At 31.3% G+C, this 25,359-nt stretch overlaps 1 protein-coding gene across 2 annotated transcripts in view; it reads right to left on the bottom strand.

The window, feature by feature from the left end:
• LOC107441317 (thrombospondin-4) overlaps positions 1–7,019 on the bottom strand; it is a 195,437-nt gene extending 188,418 nt beyond the window's left edge. Inside the window, exon 1 of one of the 2 annotated variants that reach the window (XM_071179153.1) lies at positions 6,596–7,019. The gene's annotated coding sequence lies outside the window, so the exon portion shown is untranslated. The remainder of the gene's footprint in view (positions 1–6,595) is intronic. The other variant, XM_071179154.1, reaches the window with a different exon arrangement.
• Between the last annotated feature and the right edge of the window lie 18,340 nt (positions 7,020–25,359).

The following is a 25,359-nucleotide window of genomic DNA, read 5'->3' as shown; positions in this document are numbered from 1 at the left end:
GAGAATTTCGGGACTTTCCTACCGCAAGAGACCATCCGGGAGCTTTATCGGTCTATGCCACGCCGTGTGGCAGCTTGTATCCAGGCTAGAGGTGGGTCAACACCTTATTGAACTTGTTACTGTAACTCTGCAATAAATTATTCAATTGTTCTGAAAGTTTAATCATTTAATATTCTGTACATTGTCTTCATATCAACCAATTTTCGTTTCAATCGGACAACTCCTTCTTGGTGCGTCGATTTTTCTGTTATGGAGTGTATATATATTGCAAAAAGTTTTGGATCAAATTACGGCAATATCTATTTTTAGCGCGTACCGGAACATGTGAGAAGGGATGACATGTTACGGAACTAATAATCTGATATATCATAATTTGTACAGTAATAATTACCGTTAAATCACTGAATCATTGCAATTAAAGAAGTATTACTGCAATTATTACGGTTTAATATTTTACGGAAAAAGTGGATTTTGCTGATGATGGATTTTACAGATGATGGAACCAAAATACTTTATATCGAGATTTAAACCGGATTTTTTTAACAGTGCAGTTGAATTTACGGTTAATTTGAAGGTTTTATTTTACTTAAAAGAGTTTCAGTTTTAGCATTTGTAGGCAACGGGGTGTTCAAAATGAGACAAGCAATTGATCATCTATAATAATTAGATAACTGTATTTAAACTAAATTTAACTTGCGAAAAAAAATTCTTTTTTTTTTAGTTTCCACTAGCTTACTTTGAGAAAGAGAAGTAGAATATTCTAAAAATGTTAAAAGCATTGTGGTGGAAACCATATATTGAATTCGCAATTTCCTAGAATATCCAAATGATAGTAACTATGCGTTGCATTTCTTTTGTTCGTTTTCTTTAGCTTAGGTGAATATAAAAAAGAAGTATTTTTTTGCGTTTTTACTGCTCTTTAGTTTCTTTTTCTATGGTTGTCGTTCACACCTGCCTAAAGACGTTGAAAAGAATTTCACTTCTTTGTAGCCAGTTGTTGCATTATTTATCAGTTGCGGTTTTTGTGACTCTCATAACACTTCAAAAAGTTTTGGTTTAAAGCTATATTTTACAAATGTAATCAATTTAGAATTTTTTACTAACTGTATTTGGTTTAAGATATTTTCACACCGGTTTTATCTAAGACAAACACAGGAGAATTATTGGAATATATTACATGCAAACCTAATGTTAGGTTAGAATGGTGCAAAAGAAGTTTTCATGAAAAATTTATTTAACCTGTAGTTCGTGTAAAAAAAAAGCATTTGCATGTTAAAATGTGCATGACTTTTTTAAATTATTTTAATAAACCTTTGGTAAAAACAAAACACGTTCCTTTCATCACATTGTCCAAAAACGTTTAGTTTATTTCTAAACCAAAAGTAGAAGGAATTATTTTACATCAAAATTGGTGTAGAGTGAAACACCAGAGATAATTCTTCGTGCAACCGAACAGAAAGAATAATTCTTCATGTGACCCAACAGCAAGAATAATGTGTAACCAAACAGCAAGAATAACGTGTAACCAAACAGCAAGAATAATGTGTAACCAAAAAACAGCAAGAATAATATGTAACCAAACAGCAAGAATAATGTGTAACCAAACAAGAATAATGTTAAACCAAACAAGAGTAATGTGTAACCAAACTACAAGAATAATGTGTAACCAAACAACAAGAATAATGTGTAACCAAACAAGAATAACGTGTAACCAAACAACAAGAATAATGTGCAACTAAACAACAAGAATAATGTGAAACCAAACAACAAGAATAATGTGTAAACAAACAACAAAAATAATTCTTGGTGCCGCGAAACACCAGAGATTTTCCTATATGGTGGCAACTACTTTAAGTCAAAGTGGTTGCCACTAGTTTTGGTGTTCCATAACACTAAAGCTTATAACAACATTAAGATAGATAATATACATGAGTATCAGAAAATTTATATTTACTAAGATCAATTAAAAGTAAGAACATGCACACACCAATTCCTTAAACAAAATTAGTTTGTGAATCATGGATACTAAAAATAATATGAAAATGAATTCAAACAGAAGCTGATGAAAATTACATATTTCAAAATTAGTGAATAATTAAAAAAATAAATTAATTATCTTAAAAACATGCATATATTTAGTTAAAGCTCTCTTTTGCTTCTCTAGATGCATTACAGCGGGCAAGATAAGAACAAATTCAAGCATCTCGTACTAGACTGTAAATTATTTCCCAAGGATATCCAAATTGAGCCAAAATTGGTGCTTTTGAAAGCGAAAATAATTAACAAATGGTGTGAATGTGCTTGAGCGTAGTCTTGGCATGGTTGACTACACCATTTAAAATATATATCTACACTTATATTTGGTGTTAACTTAAAAGAAAGTTTTCCCTGATTCAATTTTTTGGGTTGTTTTATATAAAATTCAGAGATTTTATATGGTTTTTATAAAATATAGAGCGATTTTAGATCTGTAAACATAATAAAATGTTATCTTCAAACGCGGTAGTAGGTCACAAGCTTTTGAGTTAAATGATGGTGTAATACAAATATCTATATTTCTTNATCCAGTTCTGCTGCAGATGTGTTATAGCTCTTGAGGATGTTTGAAGATGTAACTTTGCTATGGTAACCTAAGGCCTATGGTAACCTAACCTATAATATAACTATCAGGTGGAGACTATTTTTTTATTTTTTTTATTTAAAAAAAGGCCTCAGAAATTGTAAAAACATACAAAAGTTGCTTTCGAAATCATCATTGGCCAATAGCTGAAAACCTCTTCTAATCTTCTTTTACGTTTCCCTGATACTTCTTGAACTCTAGAATTGCTTGTCGAAATTCGGTCATGTTCCATCCTTCTTTGGCGTTTCTTGGGCCCTTCTTCTTCTTTGAGAATCTCTTAATATCTTTTTCTTTGACAAAATACAAAGTTTTTTGGAAGGCGGTTCTGCCATGTCATTAATCGGGTTTTTAAGAAGTCAACGAATACTTTAGAACAACAATTACCATGAAAGCAAATCATGAAACTTCAATATTAAAATCTAAGTGCTTACCTGCAAACTGAAACTTTCTGAAAATAACTAATTACATTTAATAAAAACTGTTAAAATAAAGAATAGAAAAACCAAAGAGATCCAAGGTAAGTGTGATCGTTCCTTCAAAAACAATTAAATTCCTATTTTATATATTATATAGCTACAACGCTTAAGAAAAAAAAACGAAAATGCTAAATACATGAAAAGAACACGAAAACGAATTAATTTTTTATGGTATCAACTTCTATTTCTATATAATTTTTTATGGTATCAATTTATATATCTATATCGCAACAAAAATTATCGTTTTCGCTTAAGAAAAAAAAAACAGAGCGTGGAAAGAAGAAGAAAAACTTATTATAACAATTATGAACAGCGACAAATATATCAAAGCGAAGCGTTCTATTTACGTATCGAATATGTTGCCACATTTTTAATACAAAAGTTAAACTTTTCTCCACTTTAATAAATGTAAACTAATGCGAACTTTACAATTAAATTATTAATTCCTTCGTATATTATTGGTTTAAGTTGTCGAAAATTAATATTTCAATTGTAAGGTTCGCATTAGCATACATTTATAAGAGTGGGGAAAAGTATATGCATTTTTTAATAGTTTTTTGAATATGGCTCTTTGAAAACGAAAAAGCATAGATTTTCCTACAAAATGACTGATAACTGAAAAATTAATCCAAATTTTTGAAAAAGAAAAAAAACACTTCTTCATTATGTCAAAACACAATTATGTGCCGAGTTTCGTGCCTGGGAGAGGCTTCTGGGGAGATATATTGTGATTACAGACACACACACAGCCGCGTTTATTATTATGTATAGATAGAGCAATTTTAGATCTGTAAACATAATAAAATGTTATCTTCAAACGCGGTAGTAGGTCACAAGCTTTTGAGTTAAATGATGGTGTAATACAAATATCTATATTTCTTCTGCTCCTCAACTATATTTAACTATATGGCTATGAAAATCAATTCACAGGAAAAAAATTATGAAGGAGTTATCTAATATAATTTAATTAAATTTCTAATTATTAAAAACAGATAGTCAGATTTTCGTACGCAAAGTTAGCCTAGATAATCGTATCATTACTTTAAGGCAATAACAGCACTGATGTAGCAATTTTTCTTGAGCCAGACTAATTTCTTTTAAAAAACTTAATTTATATTGAATTACCTCATTTCTCCATCTTCAATTAAATGCGCTCTTCGTCTAAATCAGGGGTAACCAACCTCTTAAGCCCAAGAGCTGCAATGACTACGCGTCAAGGGACAAAGACGCTCGTAGAAGCCTTATTTAAGTTAAAAGTGTTTCCCCCCCTCCATTTGAGCTTTAGTAATTAAAAAATGCTTCTCTTGTTGTTCTCTTTTTAATACTACCTCCAACATTTTTCAAGGTGCTTTGATCGTTCTCCGCCATCATGTAAAAGCTTTTTTTATTGTTTATTTGCAACTTCTCAGAAACTCCAAAGCATCACAGCTGCTTTCTAACCTTGCAGGGTGACTTAAACTAGACTAACGGTTTCAAAATTTATAACTGAAACAGTTAGGAGTCAAAATTATTACAGCAAATTCATATGACAGGGCACAATTTGTTCTTTCCTTTAAGAGTTTCTGATTTAAGTTTTGATTTATTTGAAGGACAATGTATATATCGCAAATATTTAAATCATTGAAAAATATATTTGAAAATCTCATCTAAATATTTCGAAATTTTTAATGAATGAAAGGATCGGTACTATATATTTGAAACATCGACAATCAGCCACAATCACACATCCTAATGAGACATGATTTTCCAATTATTTTTGAGTTCATTGTTATCATCTGCAACGGTCACACAGTAGAATCATTTTTTAACAAAACTCTTAAAAGAAAAATTTGCAGAATTAAATTTATATTCTTAAACCTCAACTGTTAAAGTTTGGAAAAACGCTAAAACAGGTCATCATCTACCAATATATTGAATAAAATTTTTAAAATGTGCTTAAACTTTTGTAGCAGAGCTAGTCATTAAGTGAAAGACTTATAGTATTAAGGCATGTGGATAATTTTAAGTTTAAGGACAAATTTCAGAGTATTAATTGCAAGAAAAACATTTCATTATCAAAATGTGCATCAACTATTGTGTTTATTTAGCTTACTTTTCTAAGTTTTTTCAAGTTTTAAATTTAAAAACTATAATCATTATAGAGAGTGGTAGACTAAATGCTGGGTGCTGCCTAGATTTGCGATATTAGCGAAGACTATTTATTAGACCACTAATCTAAAGACCCATACGTAATCACTACCTTTTACAGCAAAAATAATTGAAATGACTCATTTCATATGTTTTCTCACAAAAAAAAGGTTTAATAGAAAACAATCATATTAGAGAAAATTATGCCCATATTTCAGTTTACAATACGAACATTAGAAAATGAACTTAAATTTTTTTTTTCTGACGAAATCTAAATTTTTAGTCTTATTATCACTTGTTGAAAATCCTAGACGCACAAAATCTGCATGGAACACTTAAAATAATTTACGCATTCCTTCTTTCGAAATGAAATTCAGTAAGATGTGAATTCTTTGCATAAAGAAGAATAGTTAAGGCAACAGTAGAGAAGGTAAAGTCTCTGGAAGTAAGACATTTTGAAAATTCTTAACTCGTTTAACAAACTGAATAAAATCTTTGTGTTGATTTGAAACCGGCATTGTTTTGATATTTCGAAGGAACTTCTGGAATATTTTACAAAACAATCTAGAAAATTTCACATTCACGAGATTTGTATAAATATTAAAGGAAACTCAAACTTGAATCTCACGTAAAATTTATTTCCGTAAATCTCTTATATAATTTTGACAGTACTTAACTCTAACGATTAATTAATAATTACTTCATTAATTAAGTAAATATTTATGTAAAATATTTATGCAAAATATTTTGAAATGATTAATTTAGCAAAGCTATTACAATATTTAACTAATAAAATTTAACTTTTTTTTTTCTTTGCAAACTTTCAACTAAACCTAATTCAAAATTCTTTACAGGGAAATAATTAAAGCATTTTCAATAAAATATTCCCGAAATATAATTGCATTAGCTGCAGGATCTATGAGCTTATATAATTGGCATGTTTACTGCAAAATAAATTATAACATGCATCGAATCATTCTTTTTTTTGTATTTTTAAGCAAGGATATTACTGACTTTATTTCCATTTTATGTAACGTAATCTAATACAACTATTCTTGCTATTATTCTATACTATTACTATTATAATATTATTAGCCTTTTTTAAACTTCGACATCGCAAATTGTCTAAATTTGCTTTCAATTTAATTGCACACGGAGAAAAAAATTCTACATTATTATAAATTTTGAAATAAAATTTTCTTTACTGCATGAATAAGTAATTTAAATGATTAGCAATAAAAGTTAAAAAAAAACTTTAGCTAATATTACTACGGCCAGCATTTTCCTTATCCTTCTGCAAGATTCGCTCGAAAAACTTGATGAATTGAAGCTTAAATTAAAAAAAGCAAAACACAATAAAAAAAACGCTTACCTACAAAATAATATTTAAGTTACTCACATAACTTTTGACGTCATCAATAAGATCTCTTTTCAGATGATTTGAAGTACATATATGTCTCACATCTTTAATGAGTCCAGAACAAGTCTTAGTGAATGTGTCGTTGCTAATAGAAAACGTGTAGTCCTTTTATTTTTTTAAAGCAACATAGTTAATCGTGTAAACAAATACCGATTTTGAAGCATCTTCTTTACTCCCCCATACGTAACACAACTCGTTACTTAACATAACCCGTAAACCCCGATTACTGGCTTCAAATATGAATAAAAGTTGAGGCAAATGTTTACTAATTAACTAGTTAAGAAGTTCCTCATGCGTTTTCCATTCCCAATATCTCTGATATCTACACTGAGAAAAAAAGCATCATCAAAACTACCAGAATGTGGTAAATTTTACTGCATTTTTGGCTCTATGGAAACATTAAAAAAGCACGGTGATTTTTACCGAAGTACTTTGCTATTTACTTTTTGGTGAAATTAACAATGAAATAAGATTTTTATCATCATGCTGTTTGGTGGTAAATGTTGTGAAAATTGGTAATTTTAATCAAAAGCTGGTGATTTTAACATTAGTAGTATAGTTTGTTCAGTTTGACAATATCTATTTAATTTAATAAATACTTATTAACTTTGTTTCTCATCGAATAATTATTTTCTTATGCAAAGTATAAAGTACCGTCTGCAACCTTTAAAACTATAAAAAATGTCCATTTGTAATGCACATTTTCAAATATCTGAATATGACTAAACTAAATTAGTAGCGTAGCTGCTACGCATCACGACTGTTCCAACATCTTAAAATTGAAGCATGGAAGTAGCGGGTTCGAATCCTACTGCAAGCATGCATGCGTTTTTTTAAATTTATGATACGCACGCTTACACAGGCTTGTGACTCGACTTATATACTCGTATCAAGCCGAAATACAGTTAGAACAAGAGAGAGAAAGAAATTACGAACTTGGTATACGGAGGGATTCGAACCGTCGACCCTCATATTACAAGGGGTGATCAAATGAAAAGGTACGAAACGACACGGTGGGTACAAATGTAGACTTTATTCAAAATATACACCATAGGCCTGAGCACAACGATCCCACTGATGAACAAGCCGCAGGATTCCTTATTCCCAAAATTCCTATGGCCGGGACGAGACCAAGTCCTTCACAGCGTCCTTGAGTATGTCGTCCGAGTTGAAACGCTTCCCTTTCAGGTGTTTCTTCTGTGGACCAAACACATGGAAATCGCAGGGTGACATGTCCGAACTGTAAGACGGATGGTCCAACGTCTCCCACTTGAACTTGGCCAGTTCCATGTGTGTGACTCTGGAGACGTGTGGACGCGCGTTATCATGGAGCACAACCACACCCTCCGTGAGCAGCTCCGGTCTTTTGTTCTTGATGGACCTACGTAGGCGTCGGAGTGCCTCACAGTATACAAAGGAGTTAATGGTTTTTCAGTGCTCGAGTTTCTGTTCCTCATACGGACTGCCGCATCATTTGGACGCTGCTTTTGATAAGAGCCTCTGCTCCTGTAAGTGCTTGATTTCTCCTGCGCATGCGGGCGTCCGCGCATGCTCCGATCCCAGTCAGAGACTCCAATCGCATCCCGAGATGTCTCGCTACGTTCTCCCATGGCGGAATATACAAATATTTAACTGTTACGTTTTTACGTCATTTCGTACCTTTTCATTTGATCACCCCTTGTACAATAGTTGCATCTTTGACTTTCTCTTATTTTAGTTATCTGCTCTTGAACTCGACAAGGGCTTTGTAACGAGCACATAAGTCTGTATATGAATGCGTAGGCAGGTACTTCATTTATGTCGCACTGGAGCTGGACAATGGGCTATATAACGTGACCATTTATTTTTTGACTCAAAACGGGACATAGGTTTATTTAGGTCAAANGGGGTGCCATCCCCTCTGCAGAGGATCAAAATTGTGATGGCATGTCTTCGGATCATCCTCAGGGATGTTTCCCTGACAATCGCCAATAGCCCATTGTGCAGCTCTAGTGCGACGTAAATTAACTACAGCAACAACAACAACTGAATATGGCTAAACTAAATTAGTAGCGTAGCTGCTACGCATCAGGACTGTTCCAACATCTTAAAATTGAAGCATGGAAGTAGTGGGTTCGAATCCTACTGCAAGCATGTATGCGTTTTTTTTTTAAATTTATAATACGCACGCTTACACAGGCTTGTGAGATCATTTCAAAACTCGACTTATATACTCGTATCAAGCCGAAATACAATTTGAACAAGATAGAGAAAGAAATTACGAACTTGGTATACGGAGGGATTCGAACCGTCGACCCTCATATTACAAGGGGTGATCAAATGAAAAGGTACAAACGGCACGGTGGGTACAAATGCAGACTTTATTCAAAATATACACTATAGGCGTGAGCACAACGATCCCACTGATGAACAAGCCGCAGGATTCCTTATTCCCACAATTCCTATGGCCGTGACGTGACCAAGTCCTTCACAGCGTCCTTGAGCAACACCTCCTAGAAGTATGAAGGCCTCAGCACGGATCAATTTAGTAGTCCGATGTGACGAAGTTAACTGCGCAGTTGATGAAAATTAAGAAAGATGTCATTACGTTCGGGGTACTAAGCTGCGCAGTGGTTGAAAATACGGCGTATGTCATTACGTTTGGACTACTAAAGGATATTTATGGTAACCCGTGCAGAGGCCTACTCTTTTCTAGGAGGTGTTGCCTTGAGTATGTCGTCCGAGTTGAAGCGCTTCCCTATCAGGTGTTTCTTCTGTGGACCAAACACATGGAAATCGCAGGGTGACATGTCCGGACTGTAAGGCAGATGGTTCAACGTCTCCCACTTGAACTTGGCCAGTTCCATGTGTGTGACTCTGGAGACGTGTGGACGCGCGTTATCATGGAGCACAACCACACCCTCCGTGAGCAGCCCCGATCTTTTGTTCTTGATGGATTTACGTAGGCATCAGAGTGTCTCACAGTATACATAGGAGTTAAGGGTTTTTCAGTGCTGTAGTTTCTGTTCCTCATACGGACTGCCGCATCATTTGGACGCTGCTTTTGATAAGAGCCTCTGCTCTCTCCTGCGCATGCGGGCATCCACGCATGCTCCGATCCCAGTCAGAGACTCCAATCGCATCCCGAGATGTCTCGCTACGTTCTCCCATGGCGGAATATGCAAATATTTAACTGTTACGTTTTTACGTCGTTTCGTACCTTTTCATTTGATCACCCCTTGTACAATAGCTGCATCTTTGACTTTCTCTTATTTTAGTTATCTGCTCTTGAACTCGACAAGCGCTTTGTAACGAGCACATAAGTCTGTATATGAATGCGTAGGCAGGTACTTCATTTATGTCGCACTGGAGCTGGACAATGAGCTATAGGCGACGGTCTGGGAAACATCCTTGAGGATGATCCATTGCAATTTCGATCCTCTGCAGATGGGATGGGACGGCTCCACTGCTTTGTTAGCCAGAAGACCTGCGAGCGAAATCAAGCACTTTACGGTAGAACAATTTAACGAGGACCGATACCACCACCTCGGTCCCTAATCAGGCTGATTAAAGTGGCCACCCATCCGCTTACTAACCTCAGTAAGTGACGCTTTACTTCGGTGTTCTACTAAGAACCGCGTCTTTACGATCAGTTCACCGCGGGACCATATGAATGTGTAACAATTAATAAATAAATACTTGAAATAGTAATGTTTTTTATTTATTTTTTATACCAATCTCATTTTATCGTCAGAGTGGAAAGTAGTTTGGTGGTGGCGGTTCACATCAAAGCTTAATGATGGATGCGTAATAGTAAATAAATAAATTTGGTTTAATATAGGCTCGTGTGCTTAAAGCAGAGAATTACCTGTCTCTTGTCAAAAATTGCAAAACGAATTTTGAAAAACAGAAGCAAAACGCAAAAAATTGATTGATCAAATAGCATACCAAAAACAAAAAGGAGGAAAACAACACAAAGATATTGAACCCGCTACCTCAATTTCTTCTGAACGTTTGATAAAAGGAAAATACCCCACGGAAATGAAAGCTCCAATAATATGGTTGTTTTACTTGCTCCTCACATTGCAGTACTGCTGTTCTGCTTACCGTTCTGTAGCGTAGATGTAGTGTCTTTAAATCAAGCTGTAATATTTAATGCGTATTTTTAGTATCTTTTGCAAAATTGTGCAACTTGATTTTCAAAATGATAAAGCTATTTGAAAAAAGGAAAGGGCTAAGATTAATTAGAAACAGTTTTTATTCTATAACAGGATTGAATTAAAAATACCGCTAGTTTTGGACATAATAAGCAATTAACTAACAATAATGTATGACCTCTTTAGAAAACAAGATGATGGAGACAGTTTATGCATGAAATTGAAAGCCATTACATTTTAACTATGCATTAATGAAATTCAAATTAACTAGGAGGCTTCGCCCCCTGCTCGCTGGTGCTCGCCAACCCCCGGAACTGCTTTCGCAGTTCATTTTGGATTGCTTCGCAATCCGATGCTCGCTTTGCTCGCTCATTGGATACAATCTTAAAGTCTAGCTTTTGTATACTTTTTTGAACACTGTTCCGAAAACTTTTCACTGTAAAAAACTCTAAACCTGTACATTTCAATATTAATTTGAAATTGCAAACAGTTCACATATTTTTCTTAATCACACTATTCTAAATTTCAGTTGTTGAGAAAAGTAACTGTTGTAAGTTCTGTTTTAAAGTCTTTCCCATCAGAGGGCCAAAACCATGTGTTGTAAAACAATATGAAATAGTATTGAACGCCGGATGTAAAGCATCGGTTTCGATGAAGATACTTTTGTGAGAATTTCTTTGATAATTCGGTAAGAATTCACCCGATTAGAAATATGATGCTCACTACGTGCTCTTGCGCGCCGAAGCCTATCAATTAAAAATGAAAATTTTTGCCAATGCGAGAAAAGAAATATCATCAGTTTTATTGATACATACGTATTAGCGTTTTATATAATATAGATTGGTGATTGAGAAGCAGTAAAGAATAAAGAGTAGTTGTTCCCATAGCGGGAGATTTGGTACCTAATTGGATAACGTGCGGAGAACCAAAGTGAATAAAAAAGTATCCTCAAAACTACCAGAATGTGGTAAAATGTACCGTGAGGGCACTATGGCATAACCAAAGGCACGACAATTTCTACTTATTAGCACCAGGGTTATGATTTTGGTTAAATTAACAATTAAATATTGTTTTATAATAATTGCTAAAATTTGGTAAATATGGTAAAACTTGGTAATTTTTTATATTACCATAGAGCAGGGCATAAAGGCCATTTATTCGGTTAAATTCACTTTTCAGTTATGTATATTTTACTAAATGTGTGGTAATAAGAATTATAGTTTTGGAAACCAGAATTACCGGTAAACCGTTACCATATCAATAATTTAAATACCCTATATTTTGGTTTTATTAGCCACAATTGTGGTTTCTTTTTTCAAGAAATGTCTTTACTGTAGAATAATCTACTTTTTCCAAAATATTTTTCTCCGTACTTAAAAAATAAAGTAGTATACAATGAATGTAAACGAGTGCGTTTAGTTCAATTTCTAGAGCCCACATTAAATAAAATTGAGAAATAACCACTATTTATAAAAAGAAAGATGTTGGAGAGAGGGTGAACCTTCGAACATTATTTTCTTTGAAAAATCTATATTAACGAAATTTATTATTTATATAACATAAATTAAGTAAATATTTGCTAAAGGGCAGTTTACCTTGAAATCTAACTTTTGAAAACTACACGGTCTGTTGCATTTCATTTAAAAAGATTTCTTTCAATACTTTCAAAAAATTTTCACTTTATTGACAAGGAAAAGTTTTTTATGCTGGAGTTAACAATAAAACCCTTGACATTGTTTAAAACATATCATGAAAATTATTTTTTAACCTTTTTTCCAATTACGGTTTAATCACTCGTAAATAAAATGATCATAACTGTCTTAAATACCCGAAATAATTATTTTAGTTTTTTTCTTTCCCCTGTTGCATGAAAAATTTGTGCCCATACTTTTCTTAAACATAAGCTATTAAGCTATTTCAGTAACCATTTAAACCCATTTTAGTTTCTTTGGTATCATAACTAGTAGTTTGTTAGCGTCAATTATTTGTTAGTGTAATATTATATAAACTTCACAATTTATTAGAATCACAATATCTTCATTTTATAATAATAAACTTTATTACTCTGCGTCCAACATTCCATAAATAATTTATGAAATAGTGCAAATTTTTTTTATTTTTAAAAAAGACGTATTTTATCGATTTTATGCAATAAACATACTGCCCCATACTGCAATAACCATGAATAAGACCGTACTTCCCTTCATTACTGTGTCGAGTCAATTGCCTAGTTATGATATAACTCGTGCTGCGCTTATTAATATTTTTCGCTCTAGTGCAACATTTATATTGTACTAACTCCGGGGTCTTCTTCCGTAGATAGGATCAAACTATTGTGTCAAACGATCAAACTGTTGTGTCAAACAATCAAACAATTGCGTCAAAAGATCAAACTATTGTGTCAAACGATCGAACTATTGTGTCAAAAGGTCAAACTATTGCGTCAAAAATATTTCAGTTACATTAAATTCTGATGTTCTTTTTTTTAATATAAAGTTGTAACCAGTTCATTTAAAATTTAACATTAACTTAGATTGACTTATTTACTTGGCTTACTTTTTGACTATATTATCATTGGGTAACTCGAAACTCTGGATCTCATCCCATGTACCAAAGTGTCTATTAGTAACTATTACTTCAATGGTAATTTAAAATGGTAATTAGGTGATGGTAATTTTCAATAATTATTTGGTGTTAGGACTGAGTGGATTTTAGGTGCCCGTTGGATCTTCAGTCCAACCTCCAATACCAATATAAACATACATTGATATAAACATATATCGCTATATATGTATATGTCGAATCTTACAATTCAATTGAATAAAAAATTAAAGTTTATATGGCAACTGTTTATATTGCAAAACAACTGTTTATATGGCAGAACACTAAAATAATTTTTAATGATAAAATCGAAAAAATATTTTAAATAAAATTGTTCCTGAGATAATTTATTAATTAAGAAAATTGAATTGTGTGGAAAAATTATAATAGCATACTTCATATTTCTATATTATCTAATGTCTGTGTACATCTAAAACACAAATTTAATTATTTTCTGTGAAAACCTCAGAATTTTAAGGTTACGTATAAACTCAAACAGTCGGAGCAACATTTAACTACGCGCAAAAAGCATTAGTATATTTACGGCAAGGATCTGTACTTTGTCATTTCTTAAAGAGATATCCTCTCAAGTACTTTCCAAGAACAATCCCTCGTGGCTCAGTACTTTGATCTATTCATCTTCGGCCTAATAAGAATTTCTCGTTATTCTGGAATTGTGAAAGGTTGTTGAGAGAGTAGAAATAATGAATATTCGTATGTTTAAATTGGTGCACTGTATTATTACCGCTTCCGTTTTCAGCGTATGTTTGGGTGAAATAAAACTAGTTAATGAGTGATAATTTATAGTTCTTCAGAAATTATATAAACTTTATATACTTTATACATAAAAGATTTTTAATAAGAAAAAGATTATATTTTGAAGCAGCATATGCTATTCATACTCAATCTTATTCATATATCTACTATTGTTTAACTCTTTGTGGTCGTACTAAGTTTATGCAAAGCTGTTATTCAAATCCGTATTAATATTTGTCGGACAAATGTAATAGGTTAGGTAATGTTAATGTTAGGTAATGTTAATGTTAGGTAATGTTAATGTTAGGTAATGTTAATGTTAGGTAATGTTAATGTTAAGTAATGTTCATGAAGAAATAACACATAAATTTAAGTGAACAGTAGTATTCAACATGCTTAGGTATATATGGTTTTTTCACTGTGATAGCCGATAGTAAACATGTGAATGGAATAGTTAAATAATTTTGGGGGGAAAGAGTAGGCAAACGCAAGTGAAGATAATAATGATAATAATAAATGCCACATTTAAAGCCACGGTGGCTAAGGTGATAAAGCTTTCACCTCTCAATCAGGGGACCCAGGTTTAAATTCTAGNTTAGTACTTGTACTTTTACTTGTACTTTTTACTCGTTACTTTTTAAAATAAGAACTTTTTACTTTTTACTCGTTACTTTTTTTAAAAATACTTGTACTTTTACTCGTTACTTTTTAAAAGTAACGTTGCCATATATGCTGTTAGGTAATATCAATGCTAGGTAATGTTAATGTTAGGTAATGTTAATGTTAAGTAATGTTCATGAAGAAATAACACATAAATTTAAGTGAACAGTAGTATTCAACATGCTTAGGTATATATGGTTTTTTCACTGTGATAGCCGATAGTAAACATGTGAATGGAATAGTTAAATAATTTTGGGGGGAAAGAGTAGGCAAACGCAAGTGAAGATAATAATGATAATAATAAATGCCACATTTAAAGCCACGGTGGCTAAGGTGATAAAGCTTTCACCTCTCAATCAGGGGACCCAGGTTTAAATTCCAGTGGGAGCTGGTTGATACGAATTACGCACGTGTCTCGTGCCGACCACAGTTCTGACGTAAAACTCCTCAGTGTTAGACGGATCTTAGGTCAGAATTCCAATGTCATCTCACTTCCCGTGAGAGGTTTTCGTGGTTTCCTCTTAGTGTAGCTCAAATACCTGTTAGTTCCATCAAAAATTCCTCTACGAAAGCTAGTTTTCCCCAATGCATAAACCAGGCGATCTGGATTGGATTAAAAATTACAAGGTTATGGAATTGAACAATGATAGTCATAAGCTCAGAATCTGGTTGGCTGTTCAACGCCGATTATAAAATAAAATACCGCATTTATCATTCAGTTTAATCAAACAGAATCTATTGCATTAACATATCATGAGATATTTTTATTTCTATTGTATACCATGATCTCTTATTTGTGTGCTGACATTTAGGGGGTAAAACTAATAATCCTTACTAACCAAAGTTCGCATTATGCAAGTTTCGCTTCAGTTGAGTAAATGTGTAATGATTTTCACAAAAAAGCATTCTAACTCGAAAGATAATATAAATCTTTAGGATATTATCTGAAAAGAAATAAAGATGTAGATTAATCCTATAGTAGATAATCTTATAGATCCGATACAGAATATTTTGTTTTGCATAGTATGTACTCCAGAGTGCATACTATGCAATACGATTAAAAATATCATTTGCTACGCCAGGATTTGATTGATAAAAACGATAAACATCTGACATTTTCTGATCTACGTTTGCTTGTTGAAATTGGTCATTTCTTCGATTACACTTATTATATCCTTGGTTTAGAAAAAAAAGTATTTTTCAAACAATAACATTGTACATCAAAACATTATATCAAAAAATTATCACATCCTGTGTTTCGCTAACGGCTTTTATCGACATTTATACTATGTGAATTTTCTTGTGCCTTTTAACATGAAGTCTCAACGTGGAAGAAACTAGTTTTGAAATAAAAATTTAAAAATATAGTATTTGCAAAATTTGATTTCTCAGAAACTATTTGAGTGAATTTGCTCAAATTTTGCATTTTACCATGTAAAATTACGTTCTTTAAAATGATTGCAAAAAAAAAATTTGCACCTTCAAATTAAAAATTTTTTGACTACATTAAAATAAAATAAAAGAAAATATTTAAAATAATTTTTGCATGAAATTATTTTTGGATTAATGAATTATATAAATTTAAGCAAAATTATTTTGATTCACTAAAAAAATTTTCGAGATAACGCGAAATACGTAAAAAGTACTGATTCCAAAATTTCGACAGCTCTCCTGATTTTATCTCCTAAATATTGGAACCATATTTCCCAGATTGCTAATACCTCCCCCCCCCTATTTTGTGTACTAGATATTTGAATCCTCGAAAAAAAAGTATGTTTGTTTAGGAAAGAACATTTAAGGGACTGATTTTACAATTTAAATGTCGTCTTCACAACTAAATGAGCATATTTAAGGTCCCCCTTTCGAACCAATAAGAATGAGTCCCAGAAAGTGAAGATCCGGCCATTAATTCAAAAGTTATTCAGGATGGTCCATTTATTTTTTTATTATTTCTTTTATTATTCTAATTTTTTTATTATTTATTTATTTACTTAAATTTTAGTTATTGATATTTTAGTTTTCCCGACCATTTCACACTGTTAGAATTTTCTTTCTTAAATTTCCGTAAAATAACTGACAGCTGTCTGTCCACCCAATTAACTGTAAAGTACTGTAACGAACATTTTATTCCCTAATGGTCGTGAAACCACTTACAGCTAGTATGATTATTAAACCATTAATGTAAAACTATACGTTTTTTTTCTAACCATTTACAAATAGCATGGTTTCAAAACCATAAAAAAATAGTTGAACATTGGAGCTATGCTTTTTTTTAAGTAATGGGCAATAGAGTTAGATTATTATTGAATTGTCTTTCATCTAATGAACTGAGGAATCGGTTTATCTGTTGTTTCACCTAGCGTAGCAGATGGAAATACTAGACTTTATTGTGTTAATCAACTTTATGTTGCTTCCACCTATACGTGGATGGAAGGATCGTATTTTAATAGTCCAGGGGCACAAATTAGAAAATTCAGGATACTGCATATTCTTTTTGTGTTGAAAGTAATATATTGTGGTTTCAACGTTGAGACTCGAATCCCCGCTCTGTCCGTCATAAGACTGACATATTAGCCCCTCGGCTATAAAATGTATCCTGCTGCATAGAAATAAGTAGCTTCATTAGTTGGGCCTATAGTTAGTGCAATAGTTCTGATAAGTTCTGAGCGATTAATAAACGGTTTTTCTCAAAGTTAACAGTTTAAATACCATCTTATACCATCATAATTGGTAAAATAACCTTTGAATAAATTGTTATTTAACCATTTTTTCCGAGTAATTTCTAACACTTCATTTGTTTTATTATAAATTTTTTTCCCTTCTTGCTTGTTAAAAATATGTGATCGCAATGAAAATAATTTTAAAATTCACATACAGATGCATACTGTCAAAAAATACTTTCTGTACTTAAAATGTTCTATAAAGCACAATATTCGTTATATAGTTATTAAATTAAGTAATCCTAAAACTTTATGTTAATTTATAATAAAAGAAAAGAACTTTAAGAAAGTCAAAACTACTAATTTTTCTGTTTCACGTAATCCAAATAACGTCGTCTTAAACACATTACTTAGAAGAAATAAACTAATTATGTTTCTTTTATGTTTAGTTTCTAATCAAGTTAGCAACTACTGTGCAACTAAGCATCTGTATAACTCAATAAAATATGTTTTTTTTTCGTAACGCTGCGAAAGATTTCTTTTATTTTACACTATTCATTAAAAAAATATAATTTTCTTCGTGTTATAAAGATAAATTTGATTTGGCTACAGTTGTTTGTTTCTTATTGAGAACTATGCGTTTCCAGTTTTCATTTTGTTCTAATTTTCTTCTCAGAAAAATCAGACATATGTGGTCAGCATTCGTATTATCCAAATTTTTTTATTGTGTTTTCATAAGTATAAATAATTATTAGTTTATATTTTGGAAATATGCAATTTCTTTATTTCGAATTATCTTCATTGTATTCGCAGCTGTATACCCGTTCTCTGTACTAGTTAGAAAAAGTATGTAATCAATAAATCTTGTTTTGATCGACACTAAGAAATCATGCACAACATTGAAAGCCATGTACAGACGCACCTAATTAAGCTAAAGCAATTCCATTTTTTTATTATTTGATGACTTTCTTGGAGGGTTTTTTGGCATCAGGTTAAGCAAAACATACTTTTAGAATTTGATTATATCAAAATAAAATAAAAAATTATTACATTCAGTACCATTTGGCATAAGCCTATAGTTCAAATTCACTTCTACTATATTACTTTAAAAAAGACGAACTTTGCTGCAGAACTAAATGTACACTTATGTTCAAAATAGTTTTGAATAAAAAATTCACTTGAGGAATTATTAAGAAATATTTATTCATGTTTACGTTAGCCAGTTTTTTATTCTGAATGCTGTTTTTCATTTTTAATTCGTTTAGTTAAGCTATAACTTTTCATGCCTTTCTTGACTGAAAATATTTAATTTATCAAATGCCAGGAAATTATCAAATATTTGCAATTTTGTTAGCGTTTCAGATTTTTTGCTTCCAAGAAATGAAGTACAGCGAAAATGTATTCCCTTCTTTTGAAACAACATCAAAATTTCACGAATGATCATTCGAGTGTGAAAGTGTGAACCAAAGTGACAAATAATCTATTTTTCATAATGGCTTTATTAAATATTAGTTATATTTGACTCTAAATACGTAATTCTCGGTAACGCTCAGTTGCTGTCACACGGGCATTTTCATTACGTTCATGAACGGACTCGCGTAGGTTTGAACCTAGCAAATTTGAAAAATTTGTTGCTTTAAAAGCGTGTTTAAAGTTATTGCCAAGAATCTTTACAAACTTGTTTTTTTTTTTATTGTACTATGCACAAGACTACTTTTAACAAAGAGTAGCACACTATACAACAAACTACGAAAAATGTAGCGACTACAGTAGTTACACTACTTGTAGTATGCTACTTCCGACCACTGCAAGTAGATTTCACTGATTAATTTTTGGCGGAAAACTACCTACTGGTCAAGGAGTTTTTTTCTTCCCATAAATGCCACAGAAATTATTGATGTGCGCCGACCAATAATCATCGGTGGGACAGAATTTAACTTCGTTTTGAAATATATTTTTAATGCCAGCAACGGCAATTAGATAAATAATATTTTTTTTTCATAAAACTTAATGGAAAAAGTGTGTCTTAAATGTCACCAGTATTGGCATTTAAGTATATTTAGCAGTCAGTGAACACTCAGCAGTGGTTCAAGTTTCTCAATTTGAAATTTTCAGTGAAAAACTAGAGTACTCTTCTGTTTGCTGAAGAAATGATAGTGATTTCTAGGATTGAAAAATGAGTTAAAAAGTAATTTAAAATATTAAAATATATTTTTTAACTGTCTCTTTCAGTAAAATTAAAAACAAATAATTGGTAGAATTTCTCATATAGTCTAAAACATTTCGTCACTTTGTTATTCATTCTAAATGTGTGAGATTACCGTTATGAAATTTCAATAGATAATTATTTGCAGAAATAATGAAAAAAAAAGAACATCCATGTGCATAATATGACTCACAATGTTTCAAAAACAACGCGTAATTTTTTTCAGAAAAAAAGAAAATAATAATAATTATTTTTCTCGTCGTTTCTTAGGATTTTGAATGCTTAAATAATTGATGTCCAAGCAAATTTTTGATTCATAAACTTGGAACAGTAAACGATTTTTTTTCTCATTTTGTTCTCAGATAGGAAGGTTTCAAGTTACAATGCTTAAAAGAAATGATTCAAAGTTTTTCTTTGTTGTACAGAATTTAACAATCGAGAAGTTTCATGTCAGCAAGTTCAAGTGTCCTTCATTCATTTGAATGTTTTATTCCACTTCTATCGTTCTTATTCTTCATTATAATTGGACTTATTCTTCATTATAACTTTGTTGTACTGAATTTCATAACCGAGAAGTTTCATGTCAGCAAGTTCAAGTGTCCTTCATTCATTTGAGTGTTCTATTCCACTTCTATCGTTCTTATTCTTTATTATAATTGAACTAATTCTTCATTATAACTTTGTTGTACAGAATTTCACAACCGAGAAGTTTCATGTCAGCAAGTTCAAATGTCCTTAATTCATTTGAATGTTCTATTCCACTTCCATAGTTCTTATTCCTCATTATAACTGGTTGTGATATGAGAATAAATGCTATCATAATTGTGTCAGTATCACTTAATAGTAGTTTTGACTATTTGTGGCAGTTAAGGCCTGCAAAATAACTACGATTTTCCTATGGATTATGGGGTAACATTTACAAACAAAACAAGAACATAAAAACTAAACTATAATAAAACCATAATCATAAAACTCCGATTGATAAATACATCACAACACTGTAAAAAATAGATGCTCAAATTTCACTAAACTTTCTTTGTTTTTGACAAAACCATTTTCTGGTATATGCTCCGAGCGAAGTTTCGTCAAAGTGACGAAATAACTATCACTTCCTTAAGGACACAAATTTCGTAAAAAAAATAAGGATTATTTCAGCATTTTATTTTATTCCGAACAAAAAACCTCGTAGCACATCGACCATTGTCACTTTAATTACAAAGGAAAGATAAAAAGAACAGAGAGATAAATTACAGCCATACCAGAAGCGGGATTCGATCCCTAAATTTTTCTGGCAAGAGTTCAACTCCTTGACCACTATACAATACTTTGGGCTAGTTCGGCACTTTATAGTTTGTCTAAGTTAAGAACTCATCCCGTCACAAAGTCTGAGGTGGTGTGGAGCTATGGAAACAAGAATGGCACATTTTAGGGAGGGTAGCTTCACTCTAGGACTAACACAATAGACCGAAGAAAGAGATTCCCTTTCCCCACCCTACCCGAGCCGAAACCACTCCAAAACAGTGACCCCACACCCCCTACTTGAAATAGTCATATCTCGTTACCATAGTCCCCACCACAGGTCCAGACGAATGTCTGGGCGAGTTCTTATTTCAGACAAAATATATTTTCGATCGTCTAGTCTTTATTCTGCATTCGTCATTCTAATTAACAATCTACCACAATGCATTACGCTTTCATCATACAATTGAGAGTTTGCGTTTTGTCATAAATCGTAAGGTTTTGTGACGAAATGATTCTCAAAATTGACGAAATACAAATCAAGGATTGCTGAATCGTCAAAAGTGAGAGCTTTACTTCTGAGAATGAAATGGAAATCATGTGAAAAATTTAGAAGCCATCCATAGGCATCCCATGAAGTTGTTAAGGTATTCAAATTACTTGATACTGTCATTTTACAGATTTATTAGTTTCACAATGATAAGCTATTGTTGAACTGAAAATCTATTTTTGATGAATTAAAAATCTCCGCTTTACTCTCACTAATATTGAACGGCTTTGCTTCTTGCATGACTTTTGNTCCAGAAATCAATTATAATAAAAATTATCCTACAATTTTTTGTTTTGCGGACCATTTGGCGCCCCTTTGCGAGTAGCGCCCGGGGCATGATGACCCCCTTGCCCACCCCTCACTACGCCACTGGTTGGCTCTAACTTTAGTTCAGAAAAGGAACAAAAAATGAAAGAAAAAAAAGTGAATGATAAGGTAGAGTTGTAGGAAACTATTTTGTTGATACAACATGCTGAAGAAAGACGCTCCCTAAGTAACAGGAATTAACGATGCCATTTATTGATAAAGCATATTACAAAATGACTTTCTGTTCTGTTTAAGAATACTTTCAGCACACTGGATAAAAGCAACAGCAAATAAATAAGTCATTTATAAAAGAAGCGAAAAAAGGAAGCTTAGTTGTTGCGCAGTTTGTAATTTTAGTTTCATATCAAGAGGAATATTATGATCGTTATTCAAAACAAGTTTTAAGCATACCGCGTGCTTCCTTTTTTTCCAAGTAAAATAAAAATCTGCATAAACTTGTTAGGAAAAAATGCAGTTAAAGTCGTGGGATGAAAAAAATATTACCGTGATTTACGGAATGAATGGTTCTACCTCATTAGTGAGGCCAAAACAAGCAAAGTAAAAACATCATAAAGACGACAAATGCCAACTCATAGGGATTCATGTTTGTATTACTTGAAAGGAAAAAAACATTTTTATCTAAAAGCGCTGGATTTAGATTTTTTTTTCATTTTCTTCTTCCATTTCCAGAAAAATGAATAAAGACATCAATAAAAAATAAACATACACTGTGAAAAATTTAGGATCAAATCTCGGTATAAAGAAATGGTCCATACAATCAATTTTACAGTAAAATATTATACCGTAAATTTTACAGTAATATTTATTTACTAAGAGTAATTCAGTGATTTTACGGGAATTACTACTGTAAAAATTACACTGAAGACTAGTCTATTGAATTTATTTTCAATCATGCATCAAATAAAAAGACTCGAGATTTTAAAACTCGTAGTAAAAAACATTTGCTTTTCAGCACGATTTAACTTGTTAGCAACTTTCTTACATTCATCACTGATTTCCTTAACTATTTTCTTAACATTTTCACTCAGTACTCTCAGTATGCATGTTGTAAACTGGTTTCAAAATGTTTCGTATGTGTGAATCCCTGCAACAGAATTTCTGGTAATTTGTCTCGCTGGTTTTAAAATTTTCAGTAAGCTGCCATTCCAGGTTTAAAAGTTACCCGTATAGCTTCTTATCGGGTTTTAAATTTCAAGTTTGGTTATATAGGTTATGGTATCGTTTTTATTGATTTTTTGTAATAGTACTTTGAATTTTTCACAATGGTTTTTATCTTTTGTTTATTCGAAAACTTTGCTTTGCTGTGGACTAATAACAGCACTGCCTAAATGAATGTGACCAAATGTCCTTAAAAAATATTTTGGTCTTAAGAAACCATTGAGCATGGGAAAAGCAATTGTGGTATTGTACACCACATATGAATATTTGCTTACAACATAAAAATATTTTATTACATATAACATTGGCAAATTAAAATTAATGTACATATGTTAAATATTATGCAATCAATATCATTACGTTACTTTTATATTGTGTATTTTTGTTAAATTAAGAATTTTTAATTGAGAATAGTGGTTGTGAATTAATTACTAGTACCTATTTAATGTAATTTAGTTTGTATATTAATTAAAGTATTTGTTTTATATAATACTTTCACAATATTGGGTTAAAATATTTTAAGGAATTGTTTATTATTTATGTTTTTTGAAACTAAAGTGTAAAAATAGCATACATCAATAATACAATTTTGTATCATTTCAACTCAAAACTGTGTCATGCTCTGTGTCCTTAAGCTACTGCTTCCAATATGAATCATCATAGTTTTTAAGTTTAATGGTGGCAAAATCTTCAACAAGTTAGAATAATTTGAAAATATTAACAAAACTGCCTTATTAATAACTTAACAAGTTTTTACAAAATGTGTAAATAATGAATTTTGATCAAAACCTTTATAAACTTTTTACCGTACTATCCGTTATTCAGTGTATCGTAATATAAAAATAAAAATAATTTAAAAAAATTTTCCCAACTCTTCTATTACAATTTAATCTTAATTTATTATTTATTTCCAATTTTTCCAATTTTACACTGTTTTTTTCTGAATAAAACATTTGCTGTAATCAACACATATTACTTACTATGATGTTATGAAGTAACAATATAACAACAAATATTACAGAAAGTCCGTTATTGTTTTAAATATTTAAATGTGTTTTGTTTAAATATGTATGTAAAATCCATTACATCCTGTTCTAACTTAAAAATATTAATAAAAAATCTATATCTGAAGTTCCGAAAATAATTTCAAATAATTATGTAATAAAGCATTTTATACTCAGCTGAAATTTTTATGATTCCTTTCCGGATGAGAGATTCTATAATTTATTTCCTATTTTATGCAGAATTTCCCTTGATGAACCACTTGCTGTAATCAACACAATTAAATTACTTAACATGATATTATGTTGTAACAAATAAAACACAAAAATTGAGGAACATTTATTATCGTTTTAAATATTTAAATATATTTGCTTAAATATGTATATAAAACCATTGCATTCTGTTTTAACTTAAAAATATTAGTAAAAAATTTATATCTGAAGTTTTGATAGTAATTTTAAATAATTAAGTTAAGAAACGTTACATACTCAGCTGAAATTTTTATGATTCTTTTCCAGATGAGAGCGTTAATATTCTAAACTCATATACAAAAACAAGTTACTTATTTATGATAGAAAAAAAAAGTATACGCAGTGAACCACAATGCATAAAATATTTAACTAAGCTCCTTCTGACAAACAAGGTATTTTGAAGACAGTTTAAAACTTAATAAATACTTTTGAGATAAGCGCTTCTATTTACGCTTAAATTCTTTTTGACAGGTCTGAATAATATATCAGACATTTTTTTTATCTTTAAATATATGCATTTTTTTAAATCTTATAATTTCTTATGTAAAAAAAAATAATAAAAATAAAGTTCGAATATTTTTTATTGATTAGTTTAGTATTATCAATCATTTTTGGACAGTAAAACTTTTTTTTGTGAAGAAAAACATATTTCTACGAAATCCTTCTATTTTAAATTACAAATGGTGTTATTAAATGAAAGACGTAGGATATTGTGAAGTTAGGCATATTTGATATCATCACATAACTAATGGAGCATTTATTAATAGACGCGTCAATTATTTTTTATAACTTTTTACCATTTTAATTAACTTAGGAAGAATGTATACATATTACCTTAGCTGTGCCGTAACACAGCTATTAATATTTATTTTAAGAATATGCTTCAATTCTTCAAAGTATCAACATTAATTGTCAAAGTTATATTTAATTTCTTAAAGAAACAAGAACGTAATCAAACTATGTTAAATGACAAACAAGGAAAGACGGGATCAAACCAGTTTGATTGTCAGATGAAATGTGAAATTTTTAGCAACCGTTTTTCGTTTTCTCTTTGTCCCTTCCCGCCAGTCAAACAGGTTCTGATGTTTTCGCTAATTTCCACCTTAGTGATTCATTTGCGTTTTTATTCTTACTTCGATCAAATATTAATTTCCGATTCTTAATGTGCAA

This window comes from Parasteatoda tepidariorum, chromosome 3 (assembly GCF_043381705.1).
Source record: "Parasteatoda tepidariorum isolate YZ-2023 chromosome 3, CAS_Ptep_4.0, whole genome shotgun sequence".
NCBI classification, from domain to species: domain Eukaryota; kingdom Metazoa; phylum Arthropoda; class Arachnida; order Araneae; family Theridiidae; genus Parasteatoda; species Parasteatoda tepidariorum.
The sequence above is the reverse complement of the archived record's forward strand: the minus strand, read 5'-3'. Positions and strand labels throughout refer to the sequence as shown.